We start from the raw sequence: 18398 nt of genomic DNA, 5'->3' as shown, positions 1-18398 counted from the left end.
TCAACCGGAAGGTCAGAATCAAAGTCACGGGAAATTACAAAAGAAAGGTTTTGAGAGAGAAGACAGAAGGAGATTTTATTTAGTTAACCAGTGGCGGTCCTTGCATGAAGAGCGTCGTGGGCGAAACACTTACCCACTTCCTGTGGGACGCCCAATCTGGTTATTTCTGCTTAGAAATGAAAAAAGAACTTGCAAATGTTCACACATAGGCAGATAAATAACAACAAGTGTTTAGGTGATACAAAGAAGGAAAAAAATAATGACATTTACGAGAATAAAGTCATAATATTATGAGAATAAATTCATATATTACTGCAAGAATGAAGTTATAATTATATGGAAAAACTCATATGAGAATAAAATCATAATATGGGGATAAACGTCCCATAAAATTATAAGAATATAAAGTCAGAATATTCTGACTTAATCTCGTTATTTATTACTTTGTTATGATAGATAGATAGATAGATAGATAGATAGATAGATAGATAGATAGATAGATAGATAGATAGATAGATAGATAGATAGATAGATAGATAGATAGATAGATAGATAGATAGATTTCTTTATTTCCTGGTGTTTTGCTGCATCAGCCTCCGTTTTAAAGCCACAGCTCTAAGAAACGCAGCATCTTACTGTGGTAAGAACTAGAAGATAAAACAGCTTTTGGAGGATTACTGAAAAGACGTTTTAGGAGTATACAGTGTGATATTAAGCATAAAGGATTAAAAAAAAAACTTTAATATTTTGTAAGAATCACACAAATCTGACATTTTCGGGGCTTGGAAACCTTGAACTTTACTGGACGTGTGGAACTTTGGCATAATAAAAGAACATGAAAACTGAGGAAGGTAATCATAATCACAAATATAATATTGTAATTAAAGAAAAAAAAAAGAGAAAACAATTGGTTTGACAGTCAAACAAGTGGTTATTATGGTGTGCCAGATGGCTGGCTCTCTTGTTCAGACTGAAGATTTTACAAATATGCGGCTTAGTTGCGCAGTCTAATGGAGAAAAGCTATTACGTTAATATTTATTTTCTCTTTTTAGGAACAGTATTAAAGCCCCAGTTTAGCTATCAGAAGGATTAGACCGCCTGGACGGAATCTGCGTCCAGTGTGCGAAAAATAGTCTTTATGTGATTAATTCTTCTTCAATTAATAGTAAAACTGAAAATAAATAAATTTAAAAATCCGATATTGTTAACGAGCTAACAGGCTAACCCGGGCTACCGGCTGCGTCCGCTTTTCAGACATTACAAATCTGTGTGTGTGACCAGGCTCCACATTGTGATAGCTGCATGATGTTGATTCCTAAAGCTTAATCCACGTTAATCTTAATCTCTGGATGTGGTCAGGTTGATGCATGCAGCTCAGATTATCCATCGGTGCCGTGTGTTCTTGTATGTGTGTGTGTGTGTGTGTGTGCGTGTGTGTGTGAGTGTGTAAGCGCACAAACGTCCCTCTGTCTCTGATCCGCTGAGGCAGCATCGTGAATAATAATAAAACAAATAATAATAATCTGAATTCCTCAGTTTCTGCAACTGGAAATTAAATCAAATCACAACAAAGGAGTCGATGGTTCGTGACTGCTGGGCGATTAGCGCCATCTTTTATTTCTGTTTTTGTTGTTGTTCATAAACAGATTCCTAGAAATTGTTCATGCTCTTTCACTTGATCAAGTTGCAAACAGACGTTTCTGTGTTTCACAATAAAGATCTCAAAAGTGTGGCCTTCCATGTCTACTCAGACTCCTTTGTTCTGATAAGGGCCAGTCAAAATGGTGGAGTGGTCCAGTCAAAGTCCAAACCTAAATCTGTTTGAGAATTTGGGTCAAGATTTGCTCAACAGGAGCGACTGATCTTAAGAAACGGTGTGAAGAAATTTGGATCCGAAATTTTACATTTTTTGTACAAGTTCAAACTTGTAGCTTTAATTTCTGCAAAATGCAGTTCTCCAAAGTATTAATTCAGATGGACCGACTATAAATGCAAGCCACACTTTTCAGATGTATGTTTGTCAAATTTAAACCATGTAGCATTTTCCTTCCACTGCTGTAACCCATGCTTGTCTTGTAAAATCCCAGTAAAAGACATCAAAGTTTGTGTTTTTAGTAAAAAGTAGAAAAGTTTATTTTTTTTGCCAACCACTGAATGTCCAAAACTGAGATATATTATGAATCAGCAGCTTATAGAGCCTGTCTCAGTGAGATTCTCCTTTAGAAATAAAACTTAAAAAAATACTGATCACATCAGATGTTTACACACACTAAATAAAAAGACACATTTATTTATTTATTTTGCTGTCTGAAGCAAAAGCAGACCAAATTTATCTTGTTAATAATTCAACATGGGCAGAATTTTAAACATGTTTTCAGAGCGAAGAGTCTCTGGAATGTTCCTAACTTTATGCTTTTCACGTTTTTAAATGTCATCTTTCTCTATCCCTTCTGTTCTTTCAGAAAAGAGCTGAAATGCAGGAAATATGGGTATTTTTCATACTTTTCCTCTGGAAGACATTCAAAGTGTATAAAGACTCCCTGTTTATATTCCTCTTTTACTGGCTATGCACTTTCCCCCATGGAATTACTGTTAGATGTACAACCTGGTTTACTCCTGCTAATGCAAGTACATGTTTCCAACCACAAGATGGCGGTGTTACGTTTTTATTTGGTTTGATTTTTTGTCCCTCTCATGTTATCATAAATGGAAGAAGATGCTGTTGGCAGATCTTTTCACTGCTGTTGGTGTGTTTCAGTCGGATGGACCGTCCTCCTGAACAGAGTCTGTAACTCGAACACAGACGGACACACTGTTTTCTGGGGTCTGTCCTCACTGAGGTCAGAACTTTGTGATGAAAAATCCAGAACAATGACCATTTTTTTAAAAGTCAAATTATTTGGTAAAAAATTATTATGAATAATGTAAATCTCTTGACATATTTGCAGATTTTATTTAGATTTATTTTATGATGTCACTCAAAGAAGCGATGCGTTAAATTGTGATATATTCACATTTTTTTCTGTTTTACTCAAATGCTTTGAATTAACTTAGAAGCTCACATGACCAGAATTATGTCGTCTGGGCTGATTAAATGAGAGACAAACAAGATTTGTCACTTTTTTTTTTTTTTTTTTTACAGAACCAGGTTTTGAATGTAGATGAATTAACTGTACTGGGTGAAAATACAACGAAGGTCTTTCAGTTTACAGTTTCAATGTGTTCAGAAAACTTGTGTAATGAAAAATGACTAGTTAAACTGAGCGGTTTTGTCATTTTAACGTGTAGTTTGACTGACTCTCTGATGTTACGCTCTTCCCTTTGCCCTTTAGGCTCGTCTGTACAGAAATACAGTATGTCCTCCTCCCCACTGTGGAATTTTTATTTGGTATTTAACAAGAAGACATGATACAGCTGCTGTCAAGCACTCAGACTTTGTTCTGGTCTGGCCTGCTCATGTTTGAGTGGCGTATCGAAGTTGTTCATGCAGATTAAAAGCTCAGTTTGAGGATGATGATGTTTAAAGTTACATCACCTGCACTGTAATGTTGGTGAGTACAATGCAGTAAATTAGAATATATTATTAAGAAAACGGTTATTTGCTCAGGTAAGTCGATCTAAACACTTGTTTAGGTTGAGTATTACTAAAATCTAAAAAACATAATTGAGGTTTTTGTTTGGTTATGGCCTTAATTTGAAAATTGTACAGCAGGTAGCAGGGCCGCGACGAACACCTATTTGAATTATTGATTAATCTGTTGATTAATTTGTGGATTAATCTGTTGATTATTCTAACGATTAATTGATTAGTGGGGTAAAATTTATTCACATTTTGCGGAGTTTTCATTTAAGCCTTTTTTCATACAATATTAAAAATATGTTAAAAGATGCAAGTAAAAAAATAATTCAATTCCTTTTGTAATTGTTTTGTTGCTCTTTCAGTTTTAGGCCTTTTTGATCAATCAATTAGCTAAATTGACGATTAATTCAACAATTGATTCATTACGGTTAATTGCCTCAGCCCTAGAGAGTCACTGACATCTTCAACATGGAGGGTAAGCCATTGCTAAAGAAGAAGGGCTGTATCCCAGCATATTACTGGGAAGTTGAGTGGAAGGATGACATGTCCTTTTAAAAGTTCTTTTCTCATGTCAGACATGATCTTGGCGAATCCGATACAGAAAAACAGCTGAACTGACTAAAAATGTTTCTTTGTTTTTAAATACAGACATAAATGTGCTGAATTAAACATTTATTTAATAACTCTGCACCAGTACAGCTCACTAATAGCTTCACAATCTTGGTCAAACATGTTAAAGCAACACAGTTTTCATTTGTGCAGTCAGTGTAATTAGGAGTAGAACAGCTTCTCATAATTACAATAAAGAATAATAAAGAAACTGAAACTGATAAAAAACAATAGGTTGATTATGTTGGTCAAACATGTAAAATAAACTGCAACAAACCTTTCAGATGGTTCAGAAAGTGCACTTAGGAATTCTAAATATAATGCAAAATAAATAATAAAGCATGACATCGGTCACAGGACAAAGTATAGAATTAGACTGAATAGATGTGACGGGTATTGTGACAATGACACCGGATAGAATTTCTTTTCAATATTTGGACTGATACATACTGTATATTAATATTGGATCGGTGCGTTTCCAATGGTTACCAGGAAATACAGTTCAGTTATTTGAGTTACAAAACATCTTCAGTATTTCTGAAAAATCCAAAAGGAATCCCTCCTTCAGACGGATATTTCAATAGATACGACAGACTGGTTGATTTCTGGAGGCAGATGAGATTTAGTACAGTTACATCTTAATGTTATGAATTCATATCAGGTACATGAGTCTAACCATTTCAAACAAATTACATACAGTTTTCCTTGACATTATAATTTATTGAAGTGGGAACCTTTACATAAACGTTAGACGAGTAACTTTAGCTTCTGCTTGTGTTTTTTTTTTGGTATATTTAATAAAAATAGTTGCTTATTTTTTGCTTTTTTGTACATTTTGCTACATGTACACACCAGATTTAACAAACACCTCCACAGTTATGTGAATGAAGGAAGCGTGTGGACAAACGACTGTCCGGTTTGACCCTCTGGGACAGCCGATGACAGCTGCTAGGTCTCGGGTGAGCTTGTCAGAATCTGATCCCTCGGCTCTTTCTTAGCGAGGCTGAAGACCTTTCAGCACTGACACAATATAGAACGGCTTATATTGAGATGCTTGACATTAACTTTAATGAGACCCCTTTCTTAATACAACTATAACAGCTGTAACTCTTGCAGGAAGGCAGTCTGCCGGAAGTCTTTTGTGAGGTCAGACGTTGATGATGGACGAGAAGGCCTGGCTAAAGGCAAGATGGGGCGAGTTGATCTGTGTCGCACGTTTCACGTACAAGACGATTCCAGGAAAAATCAAGAGTAAGAGACTAAAAACAGGGGCTTAACTTAAACATGATAAAACAAATGAAATGCACGTAAAAAATTTTTTTTTGACCATTTACATCACAAAATAAAATGCAAAAAAGTCACCCACATACTTCATTCGTTGCAGCAACGTTGACATTTCTCGTCAACCGGTCCGCTTCATCTGTCCGGTTTTCGTTTTGCCAGGAGACGTAACGACCTTATGAGGGAAGAAATTAGCTAACAAACACCCGATCGAACATCTAGCATCAAAGAAAATTAAACATAAAAAAGTTCTTCCTCCTAACTTTTTATATATGCAAGAATGACTTTTTAATTATTATTAATTTAGTGCAAGTATATTACAAAAACCTAGAGTAAAGACTTCTGAACAAAAATGAAGTTATGTGCATTTGTATGACTCTTTGCAATCTGACTACAAAGACTGCCGATCGGTTGAAATTCCCTGGATGGAAATTGCAACGTTGTTGTCCGTGGTCTAATAAAACGTGAGGAGAACCTATGGATTAGGTTTCATACTACCTAATCCTTTAGGTAGTATGAAAGCGCTGTACAAAAACGAACAGTCTGCAACCACATGACTCAGAGTCGACCTTTCTGCTTTGATCAAGTATGTAGAGTCTCTGCTGTAACTGAACGTGTTCTTGCCAGGTTGCATCTAAAGCAGTGGTTTCCGGCATCCTGCATGTTTTAGTTCTCTCCCTGGTTTAACGCACCTGGATCTAATGATGGCTCGTTAGAAGGCCTAAGAAGAACATTGACATGCTGAAAAGGTTGTTACTACCACCAGGGAGAGAACTGAAACATGCAGGATGCCGGCCCTCCAAGACCCACTTTGGGCAGCGCTGTTCTAAAGGTTCTCTGCAGGACGGTCACCAAACATTTGGTTTGTGTACTGGACAAAGTTTGAGGTATCCTCAACTGTCCTCAAATCCTCAAAATGTTCCTACAGAGCTGGAAATTAAAAACTTACAATCGACTTGTCGCTGTATGCTACGGCATCGCAAACGGACAAAATGGCGCACCGAACCACGTCAACACCCGACGGCGTACCGCTCAGTGGAAACGTGGCGTTCACATCCTACAATACAGGCATAAACCCCCCCCCCCCAAAAACCAAGAGCATCAGTTTGTTTTCACACCAGTTCTTTTATACTTTATTTCCATTTATAAGCATTTATCTCAAGTCGACAGGTTACATCACAGCCCATCAGCTCTCTGGAATTGTCAATGTACTGGATATCAGCAGGGAGGACGACGGAAAGACTGAGGGAGACCAGGTACAACTAAAACAGGGAGAGGAACGGAGGGGGCAGGGAGGGGATGCTAAGGTTACTGCTTCCAGATCCCAAACTCAGACCGATCAACACAGTGTTTGTCCCACTATAATCGTCATCCTTATTGTTATCACCATTCAGTCGAGTGCTGTTGTGCAGAAAGGGAATGCTGGGAACTTGGAGGACTCGGTGCATTGGACCTGGAAGAGAGGAGGGCGGATTTAAAACAGAGACTTATGACAGCAAATGATTTCAGTTTTTTAAATTGCTTATCTTATCAACTTTATATTGGTTCAGTTGTTCTTGTTATATATTCCACAAACCTTGGACATAAACGGCAACGTTAATATCCTTCTTTCAGCAGAAAGGTGTTGTATTAGCATTGAAGATATTATTTCATATTGCTTTGTTCTGTTCTTTCTGCCAATATGGTTAACATGTTTAACTGTAGAGTTTCTCTCCAAGATAAAGAAGCTGATACTAAATCTTTACCTTTCTTTAACAGCAGAAGTACAGAATTTGTGCTTCTGTCTATTTTGTGTGCATGCTCTGTCCTCTCAAACAGCCTGACACCTTATGTTTTTATTTCACATGACATCCACAATAAACGACAATAAAGTTTGTGGTTGTAGTGTTTTAGCATCTGGGCACTTTGTGACACTGCAAGGATTCTTTTTTGGTAAATTGCAAAAACAGTTGTGACTCTGTAGATATTAATTAGTTTATTTTTTTCAGTCATTTTTAACACAGGTAAATAAAAAAAATTGCACAAGACAAAACTAGTGGAAAAACAGATTAACAATATTTAAATTCCTGTCAGGGGCAAGAACACAAAGTTTAGACCGGAAAAAGAATTGTTTCACACAAAGCCTCCTCAGACTCAAAGAAGGATAATATTTCTTTTCTATTTTCTAAAACATTCCAGTTAAGTCTGTGGACAAACTCATAAAAGAAAACATGAATAAATGTTATTGCATTTGTTTATCACACCTTTTTTTTTATTTAAATTGAGAAAAACACAGTTTTAACTCTTCACAACCATTATCCCACACCTGAATCCCTCTAACTGAAGTACAGTCATTTTTAATATTTGGCCTGACCTTCTGAAATCAGTTTGTTTCTTTAATGTCGAACCCCTTCTGTATACACGCTGAAAAGAGTTTATTAGAGGCTTTGTACATATAATGCTGTTCTGAGCTCTACTAAATCACATTATTTAAAGTATGCAATGTAAGAAATATTTCATTAGTTGGATGAAAACAATCTCACACAGTTATAATTTGGATAGCTCTCTTCTGGAGGTTTTGTGTTGGTTTTATACAATCTTCCCCTGACCTGCACACATGAACTAAGTAACAGTATAACATAAGTGCTTTCTTATTTGGAAAAAATATATTTTTTAATTTTATTTAACTTTGCAATAGTTTTTGACATTTACATTATCAACCTTCCAAGAGTATCACCCTGAAAAATTCTGATTTCATATCATGAGTTTGACATCTTTAAAAAAAAACAATTTTTTTTTATGTTTACGTCACACACACAAAAAAATAAAAAATTTAAAAAAAGGCTTCCCAACTGTTCCCATCTGAACTGAGCAGGACTGAGTCCATCCTTACATGTCAGGCTGCAGGGGGCTCCTCACGACGTCCCCTCAGCTGCGCTCTTCACGCAGGCGGCGAAGGCCTCCATCAGCTCCCTGCAGCCCTCGGCTCCCTTCTCCGCCACGCTGCAAGACAGATCGATCGAATCAGACCGATAAAGACTAAGGGGCAAACCGAAGAGAAATTCAGAACGCCAAATTCTGTCGGTAAGGATTTGGCGCGGATGCTTTAAATCTGCATCCGCGGTTTAAAGCCTGCTGACTAAACAGATGCCTGTTTGAAATGCTAACAGATGTGGGGAAAAAGAAAAGAAAAAAGACGTGAGCGGGAGCACGTCCGACGAGTGAGAGGGATGAAAGGAAAGAGGAAAAAGATGGCTGCGGATTAATACAGGCTCCCATTCAGCAGCAGACGCTGCCACAGAGCGTCAGGGTGATGGAGCGAAAGAGAGGAGGGAGGGAAGAGAGGAAGGGTGCATGCGTTTGGAGGGGGAGGAGGAGAAGATTGCGTGATGAAACAGAGATAACAGAGTGTCATGTTACTGTAGACTCATCCTCTGGCTCTCCTCCCAGGGCTTCATCAGCTCCCTGTAGGGAGCTGCTCCTCCAGCAACAGGCCCCAGCTTGACTTTTATATTCACTATGTACCCACAGCAAGAAAACCTGAACTTTTTTTTATTATTATTGTTTTTGTAATAATTTGCTTCACTTGGCGTTAAAGGTCTGAATCCAGAATATCTACAAATGTAACGAACTGAAAGGAAATGATTCAGCTTGTTACTCGTTGCCACAGTTCAGAATACATGTTAGAAATCTTTACATGCCTGAGTATTACAAGTTTTACTGTAAAAACAAAGGCAACATTTTCATCTAGCAATGACCCTCTCTCATGTCCAACACATGCCCACACACCCCCGCACGCCCACACACACACACACACACACACACACACACACACACCCACACACACACACACACCCACGCCCACCCCTGCCCACACACACTCACACATAAAGGAACGGGATGGTGGGTGACACCATTTCTGTTTCATTCACAGTTTTAACTCTATGCTGTTGTTTCATTTTAAGCAGCTATGAGCCACGCAAGTCACTCAATAAGTTGTTGCTGGGTAACCAAAGGGTGAGTTAGTTAGTTGATGCCATCAGAGACAAACAAGGTTGAGAGTTTGAGCAGCTAAAGACTTCTGAATCAGAGCTCAATGATTATTCTATCAGATGTATTATCTCTTGATATTGATCACGTGTCTATCACAATACATATTGTTTCAAAGGTTTCAGTTTTCATGGTGAAATGAAAAGTATCCATTTCCATATGGACTTGTGTTCATTCAGTTCAAATCCAAACCAGACATGAGAAAAGAATAGAAATATTCCTTATTACCCAACACTGGGGAAATTCCCCCGCATCCTCTGAACCCCCTGCTGCCATCTCTCATATTTTTGATTCACCAGTTGTACCTCGTTCCCCTCTCTGCTGCGTCGCGTTGTCAGCAGTGATGTAACATCCAGCTGGCAGATTATCACTCTGAGCCTTGCTCTGCCTGGAGGGATGGAGCTAAGAGTGTGTTTGTGTGCTGCTTGTGAGGATGTGGGAAGAGACGGGCGGCCGAGTGTACACTGTACACACCCGTGTGGTGGGACGGAGCAGAAACGTGATTGGGTCTGAAGACCCAACAAGAGAGCAACAACGGCACCCCGAGGGTGTTGGGGAAAAAAATAAACCCTGCTACTGCTACATCGGGCCCAGAAAGCATTCCCCACAATGTAAATCCTAAAAGTGGAAATAATTTGTTTAAAATAATTTCCCGTTGTCCTTAATGAAAATGTCGGCTTTCAGAGGGTCACTGAGGTCCTTCAAGGATCCAAGCAGGTATGCTCACCGGATGAGGGGATTACAGTTAGCGGGTCTGTATGTATGAAGTTGATGACATCATCACCAACAAAGCCATTGCGTAATCTCCTCAGAGAATCAGTACAGGGTCAAGGGGCAAAGCTGAGTTGTCATAGCAACATGTCCGGTCAATCCACGTCCTGGCCTGGGACGTGGATTGAGGAGCATTAAGGAGTGACGTCCCCCTGCCCCGGCAGGAAGTGGGTGATGAATTATTTAGGCTCCGTTAGGTGTAGTGAGTCATCAGTGATGAATATATATATAAAACATCAGTGGGCAGGTGCAGAGGTTAAAGGTTGATGTGGAGAACAAGCATTGGTCAGAGGGTCAGGTGGTTTAGGCTGGGCTTAACGCATGTTAGATGGAGAGAAGGTGGGAAAGATTTGAGGGGACTAATTCCAACACAACTAAAAGTAAAAGGAATAAAGTCAAAAATCAAAGATCCAGCTCTCTGATCATTTTTTGGGAAGACTTTTTGTGAGCCCTAGCTAGTGTCGCTATATGGAAACTGCATATCATAAGCTGCATTTCCATTCCAAATGTGCACAAAACTTTGTCGATATTCAGCTAATGTTGAAAAACCACACTTCCACATTTGTGCTCTTTCCATTAAATAAGAAACTAAAATCACACGTGAATAAGTTTGTTCACGCGATAAGTCAAAAACATGCCACGCCAACAACAGGAAGTGGTCCTCCTACCACTTCCTGCCAGCATAAAACATCAGGTTGTTCATCACATTACTCACATGATGCAAAAAACTGTTTCCATGTAAAGTACACAGAAAATAATGAAAGAAGAATCTCTAAGGTAAGGTTTTTTTATTATTATTATTATTATTTTTTCTGGCCAAAATTGCGATGAGGTGGAAGTAAGCATCATCCTGTAGTCCCATCGTCATGACAACCATGGCAGTAAACTTGTTAAGGGCTGATAGACCACGAGGAGGTCTAACAGTTTCTGGTACAGGTTAGGTTACTTTGTGTATACCTGTAGGTATAGATAAGTGTAGCTGTATAGCGAAATATGTCATATTAACCAGGATAAGAGGAGTTCTATCCCAGACATATTAGTTTTCTCAATATGATTGCCTCAGTGTGTTCTTGCTATTTCTGGCTCACTGTAAATGTGAAGCCTTTGCTTCTTTAGCCAGCCTGGGGTAAATAAAACAGGTATCAAGTAGAGTGGAAACATGATCTATGACAGGGAGCGCTTCACCATGTCCTGCACATACAGTTTCACACATACTAGAAGCTATAAATACCCAGGGACTACTAATCATTACACAAAATGAAGCCTTGTTGAGTTTAATGTTAGCTAAAGTTTGCTAGCAGTCAAATCCAGGTGTAGCCAGAAGTGTATTTTGATACCACCTTGGCCTTCATCATGGAACAGACTCGTGGAGACCTAATGATGTTAAACCAGAACATTTTCCTTCAAAACATCTTTATTGAGGAACAAATAAAGACAGTTTTAAGGTTTAGTAACAAAGACTAAGAACAAGGGCTATAGTGCCTTCAGTCTAGGCAGGTGACAAATTGTTAGCTTAACCATTTGTTGACAGATTTCACTTGAATGGCAGCAAGGCCAGGACAGAGCAAAGGTTAGCATCCTTTAGCATCAACCTACACAGCCAAATGTGTGCATGTACAGTTATAGGCAGCAGCTTCTGTATGTCACAACATGGCATCTGGCTCTTAGAAATTTTGATAACGACGCCAAAATAATTAAATTGTTCTTCTAACAAGAATTATTGACATTGCATTACATAATTAGATTTTTTCCGGTTAAAACCTTCTAAAATCTATCTAAAATGATTTTTGTTAATCTCAAAAATATTGGTAATGATGAGTTAGTCTATTTTGTCCAGGTTCTGGTTTTAACATCACAAGAAGAAATAAAAAGCAGTGGCTAAATGGGTATTGCTAACTTTAGCACCTTTAAAGTGTAAATGTTTATAGCTAAACATTTAATTTAGCTAAAACTCAATGTGAATTCCTGTGCAATAGAGGAAAACTAGATGTAGGAAATACTTCCATAAAATAAAAAAAATATACATCCAAATAAATATAGCTAAGCATTTATATTCTAGCTTAAAGCTAAAACTCAATATAAAAAGCTGTAAGACTAAAAAAGGTGCAGATTCAGGGACATTTCCAAAGACACAAAATGTATGTAGGCTACATCTGTGTTCAGCTAGCAAACATCAATGTTGCAAAAGCATGACTTAAATTCTTACAAAATGATTAGAACTGCAGACTGAAGCAATACTACCAAATTAAAATATCAATTCCTGTAGAGCTAGCTAAACAAACTGAACTCAGTAGAGATTCTTATAAAACTCTAGAAGCCGATAAAGATGAGGAGAGACGCAGGTAAAGAATTTACTGGCACATTAATTAAAGGGAAATGCAGAAGTGCTAGCATGACAGATTAAACAAATGTAATGGACAATGATTCTTATGAAATTCATGTCTTACTAAAACTCAAGGTCGTAAATCCAAGGTCATAGCATATGTGTTTACTACTAGGGGTCACTGTGGCTCTTCAAATCTCAAAACTTAACATGTGCTGGAAGGCTATATTTATCAGTGCTTGTGCTGCTACATTTTGGACGTCTGAAAATCTTGGGTTCAAGTTCAGCTGACTTCAGCTGCATACAGTGACCTACATAAACCCAGAGCCCTGCAGGACATCAGTGACATAGCATGTATATCTACTTTGAGCATCTTGTGTCTTAAACACCATGGGGTGTAATTCTTGGCCAGATCTCCTTGCATTTCTAGAATGTCTTAAATAGAAGAGCAACTGAAGGTATTTTTCAGTGACTGCACTGTGGTGTTGAAACTTAACATACAACTCGCAAGGAAAACACGGCTTAGTACCCTTCAACATAAAGTTGGCAGCTGCAAATCTTAAAAGCAAGATTCATCCACGCCTTTTTATATTCCCTGCCCCCACCTCAACTTGCAGTCTTATCTAAAGGATTCATACCCCAACAAGAACTTTATCAACTTAAACACTCTTGCTAAAGCAAGCTAGACTGTTATTGCGTTCCACAAAACGTGAGCACTTCATCAAGCTATAAATAACAAGGAACCAAAAATGTTTTCAACACTGTGTCAATATCCTAGTTGATGTCTCTAGGAGTTAAGCTCTTTTGGACATTCACAAAAACTCAAAAAATAATAAATTTAAATTAAGTGTTTGTCAAAGCATCTATTAAATAAGGTCATTGCATTTTTTTTTAAACAAAATATACAAACAGCCCTCCAAACATCCTTTTCCCTTATGTCCCTGAACGTTGACACAGAACGAGTTGGAAGGATACAGTGGGGACAAATGGATCGAGGTGCCGCAAAGTATTGTGGGGAAAGGGAGACTAGTGACGTAAGCAGATTCCCAGCCTCCATCCATGCGGATGGACAAGCATCAAGCATCACCCCACTGCCATACATCGTTAGCCTCCAATTACTCTCCCATACACAGGATATCCCAGAGTTTTCATAGCCCCTTTCAGCACCCAGTTGGGATGTCAAAGTCTGTTACATCCCCACATACAAGATGTGGACGTTTTTAGCCGGAATCCTAGTGTCCGCTGACAAGACTCCATTTTATCGTGGCGCATTTTCGAATGCTGTCCATAGCTGACCCAGAGATGTTGTGACAAACTCCGAGGTTTTAATTGTTATCAGCCGCAGGGTGATGGTGGTGTTTGCTTGTGCAGTTGCCTCTCATGAAGGTATCAGTCCAGCTTTTTGCAAGCAAATGAGGGTCGTACTGATCTCCACCTCAGTCTGTACAATTATGCGAATGCATCTCTGAAAGCTTCAGCCGACGGTCAAGCCGGGCTCTCTGTGATGAGTGTTAGTGACAAAGTGCCCAAACTTCCTTGCAACACAAATTCCATCACTTACCATTTGTCCAGGTCTGCTTTGACGCTGGCGCACGCTGCAGGGACGGGGGCCTCTGCGGGGGCAGCCGCGGTCTCAGAATCCGACATGTCTGTGGTGGGTTGTGGTGCTATGTGGTGCCAAGGGTACCCTTTCTGTCCTGTTTCTGTCCTCTGGACGCCTATGGATTCCAGTGCCAGTGATAGAGAGAGAGAGAGAGAGAAAGAGAGAGAGTGAAGATGAGAGTGAGTTGGTGGTAGGGGAGGGGTAGAGGAGTGCAGGAGGGGGTGGGAGGAGATAAAACATGTAAGAGGGAAGCTCACATGTGTACATAGCGGTTCAGGTTGAGAGGGCAGCGAAGTGAAGCCAAGTGTTCAACATTAGGTTTGGGAAACAAGGGCAAGAATTTGGGAATCTTCCTAAGTAGGCTAAACTCCAGAGCCACCTTGTGTATGATTAGGTACACTGAAATGACTTGAGTCTTATGGTTACGTGTGTCTGTACATCTGCTTTTTGATCTTTTTTAGAAGCTTTTTTGGGACAGTTGCTTACTTTTCAAGGACCTGGTATCTTTATGGAGACATGAGTCTGTTCCAAATACTTAGAAACATTTGGGTTGCATTTGGGCTTGGCTCCAAGAAAGAATATGTCAGTGTAATGTTTAAATAAGGACAGAAAAAATGAACTTGTGTGAATGAGGGTGTGTGTGTGCGTGTGTGTCCAGACTCGCCTAACCCATTGAATGCTGCCATCTAATGGCAGCTTTGTAAAAGTGATTTATACTACTGCCATCTTCACAATGACCTTCTGGCAGTCATCAGAAATGTTTAATCAACATACAAGACAATAATAATAGTCAAAGCAAAGAAACTACTTTGAGCAAAACCTTTTTCTTGGACTTTCTAATATTCATGGTGAAACATTTGGAATTGGGCAGCAACAGAACATTTTCATCAGTTGGCGTGGTGATCTTTTTTTGACCTATATAATCATAATTCATTAGATTAAATGAACCAGCCTGTTTGACTCCAGGCACATGCTTTAGAAAGAAAACAAACTGTACCATGTGGATGGAAAAAACCTCCCAAAAAACACACAACTCTTATTAAAAGGGTTGTGTTTTTTTGGTATTGGCGCTTTAAATTTTTCTAACATTATTTTCTAACAACCTATCAAGTGATTTGCTTATTATGGGATAAAAAGTTTTATGATTTAGGGACTTTGTGTTGGTTATTTTCTCCCAGTGATCTACATATTTTGGTCAAGCCTGTGGATAGTGGATAATGTAGTTCTCTACTTAAAGTCAGGTTCCTTTCTGATCTTTAGGGAGGCAGAGACAGTTCCTCACCTGCCATCATAACTGATTTAATACTAACAATTATTACAGAAAAGTGACCTGAAATGACCCAACTCTTCTATAAATATGTTTTCTGTATGATTTAAACATTTTATGGTGAAAATAGCTGAAATTAAGCATTGCCTGTTCAAATACATGAGGGAGTAATGAGCTGTGCCTAACATTAGATGGCGCTGTGTCGCACGCAGCGTCTTTCGTATGCCCGTTGCTGCCACTGCTTATATTACCAATACACGACTTATAACATGTTGACAGTTACCGTTACCTGTCTGTCTAAATTTCTCTACATAAATTCCCCCAAAACGCGCAAGAAATACCAGGTTCAGGTCACTGCGTGGTCTTCTTCTATCTATGCACTGACAACCTGGAAACATAAAGTCGACGACCCAGGACAACTCACCTCCGTGGTACAACTAAAGGTATGACCATACACAATATTTTTCTAGCTTAAATAAAAAAAAAGAGAGTTTATTCCAAAAATGTTTTACATAAAAAATAATCTAGCCCAAGTCTGATAAAAGCCCCTTGCTCTTGCTGGAGGCGTGGAGTCTGTCGAAGTCTGAAACATATCGCATTTTCTCCAGTCCTTCACAGCTCAACCGTGAAGGAATGAAGTTTATGGGAAACTGCGTAATCCCGAAGGAAAGAAGGGCCACAACATATTTGCTAGCAATAAAATGTCTTAACATTTCTCTTGCTGCGGCATAACTCAACACTTAGAAGCATGGCCCAAACAATGGCTTCGTTAACTCGTCAAACCACACTGCCATTGTCAGACTACAACACAGGCATCACAGTTTAAAATGTGGTCAACTAACAAGCTGTTTTGCGTAAAATGGAAAATTTTTAACACAACGAACAAACTTTTGCTCCTTGAATATCTTCGCAAATTTCCAAAAAAGTTGGAAATTTGCAATCTTTTTCAATTTTTTTTCTAGAAAATTTCTGGGATTAATCTCAAAATTTCGTACTTTTTTGGCGGACATTTACTCCTATTTTTTTATATTTACAATGGCCCTGATAAATGGATGCATTTCTGACTGAAATACCTTATTTTATGCCTATGTTTATCAATTTATTACGTGTGGAATTCATGTTGACGTGCATTGAAAGACATATTTTTGAATAACAAAGGCAAAAAATATCTACTCGATTAGAAATCTGACAAGCCCTGCAATACGGGGTTACAGCCCCAGTGTTGAAGACCTCTGAGCTGTGGTATTGTTGAACATCTGTGAATAGATTAAAGCATAAATTTAAAGCTTTTAAAACAACAGACTTTTTTTTAAGGTCAAAATTGAAATATAAAGTTTTTGGGGAGTTTCATGTCTTGATATGTCCACTCCAGAGGAGTCAGTGTCTCCGGTCATGAACGTCACCTCACATCTCTGCGTCACTCGTAATTCAGAAAGAACATGCTGTAACTGGACTCTGCAGCTCCTCATGTAATCCTCTTCCTCATTCATTATCCACAAAGAAAGCGTCCCTAAATTACATTAGCATTAAATGTCAACCAATTAACTCGCCGTAGAACCTCAGCTCAAACATATCTTGGCTCCTATTGCCAAAAAAAGCCTTTTAATGAATTCATTCACTGAAATGAGACTACAGTTACAAGCACAGTTTAGATCATGACATTTTGAAATGAAAGTGTTTAAAAACACTATAAATACTGTCAAAATACATAGGATTACTAAAAGGTTTTTGTAGAAGAAGAAAATTTAGTTCTTTAGAGCAAATAGAAGCCAACTCCAAACTTCAGTCTGGGTGGATGAGGAAATGGATAAGAGAGAACGCCATGTACTTTAAGTTGCAGAATTCTGAGTTTTAACATCATAGCTGGTAACTCCTACCTACGGTCTCAGCAGACAGGATGTCTAGGTCAGCGGGGCTGGAGAAGTGTCTCTGTGTCCAGGACGCAGCGGAGAATGTCTAAACAAGGACTTTGATGTGCAACAAAATCTCTGGGGTTGGGTGTCTTCTTTCGAAGAAAGACGGATTCTGGTTTATGAGAGTGTGCGCAAGTACGTGTACGCGTGTTCACGTGTATGCATTTACGGTTTTTGTATGGCCAGGAGCAGAAAGTTAAGATTGCGAGTGTCGGAGGGGGTGGAGGGTAAACGGCTGAAAGAGGGCCAAAAATTTCTTTCCTCAAACAGCTCACGGCAAAACAGCAACAGGCTAAAAAAGAAAAAAACAGAAGACACTCCCTGTTGAAATTGCATGAGGGTTAAACAGAGATCCAACGAAGTGGTGGGGGGTCAACCTGTGTGTGACATTTATCATAGGGTAGGCCGAATCTATGCCGACGGTGCACTGCAACAGTCCTTAAAGCCTCTGGTCATAAATTAGCCAAACAGCTTCAGTAACCCTCACATTGTTTCCTCTGTGTCCTTTCTCCACTTCAGCCTGTTTCTATCTCACCTCCTACAGGATATAAAGGCTCCTCATGCTTTGGCACCTCAGGCTCTTTGCTGACTCCTCATTGTTGAACCAACTTGAGGACAAACCTTCCTTTTGGAAGTTGAACTAAAACCACCTGAATCGGTGAAGACTTGTTCAATGTCAAGATCAATTCAAAGTCAGTCTGTATATCACGTATGAGCCTTTCATGTTTGCACATATGGCATATATTATGTGTAGTGACAGATGGTTTTCAGGGTGTTGAAAGCAAAAACCCATAAACTGCACACGGGACCACGCGTGGCATTAGAGGAACATGTAGAAACGTCCCAGATAGGGGAGGTAAAGTGTCGCTAATGGTTTGCTTGAAGCTTTATTCAAACATTCAGGCATATCTGTAGGAACTTTGTGCTCTATTTTCCTCTACTACTATATCTGAAGATGATTGTTAGCATTTTAAAAACGAAAGCCCGTGTTTTAGATTTTCTGACATGTCGGCGACAAGCT

At 38.9% G+C, this 18398-nt stretch overlaps 1 long non-coding RNA gene across 1 annotated transcript; it reads right to left on the bottom strand.

The window, feature by feature from the left end:
* Positions 1–6576: 6576 nt before the first annotated feature.
* On the bottom strand, positions 6577–17513 carry LOC114148708 (uncharacterized). Its single transcript, XR_003596324.1, has 4 exons — positions 17342–17513; positions 14156–14312; positions 8344–8453; positions 6577–6924 (listed from the first exon to the last, which is right to left on the bottom strand). It is a non-coding gene; the product is annotated as an uncharacterized LOC114148708 (long non-coding RNA).
* Between the last annotated feature and the right edge of the window lie 885 nt (positions 17514–18398).

Source organism: Xiphophorus couchianus, chromosome 7 (assembly GCF_001444195.1).
Source record: "Xiphophorus couchianus chromosome 7, X_couchianus-1.0, whole genome shotgun sequence".
Classification (NCBI taxonomy): domain Eukaryota; kingdom Metazoa; phylum Chordata; class Actinopteri; order Cyprinodontiformes; family Poeciliidae; genus Xiphophorus; species Xiphophorus couchianus.
This window is presented reverse-complemented; position numbering and strand designations above follow the sequence as displayed.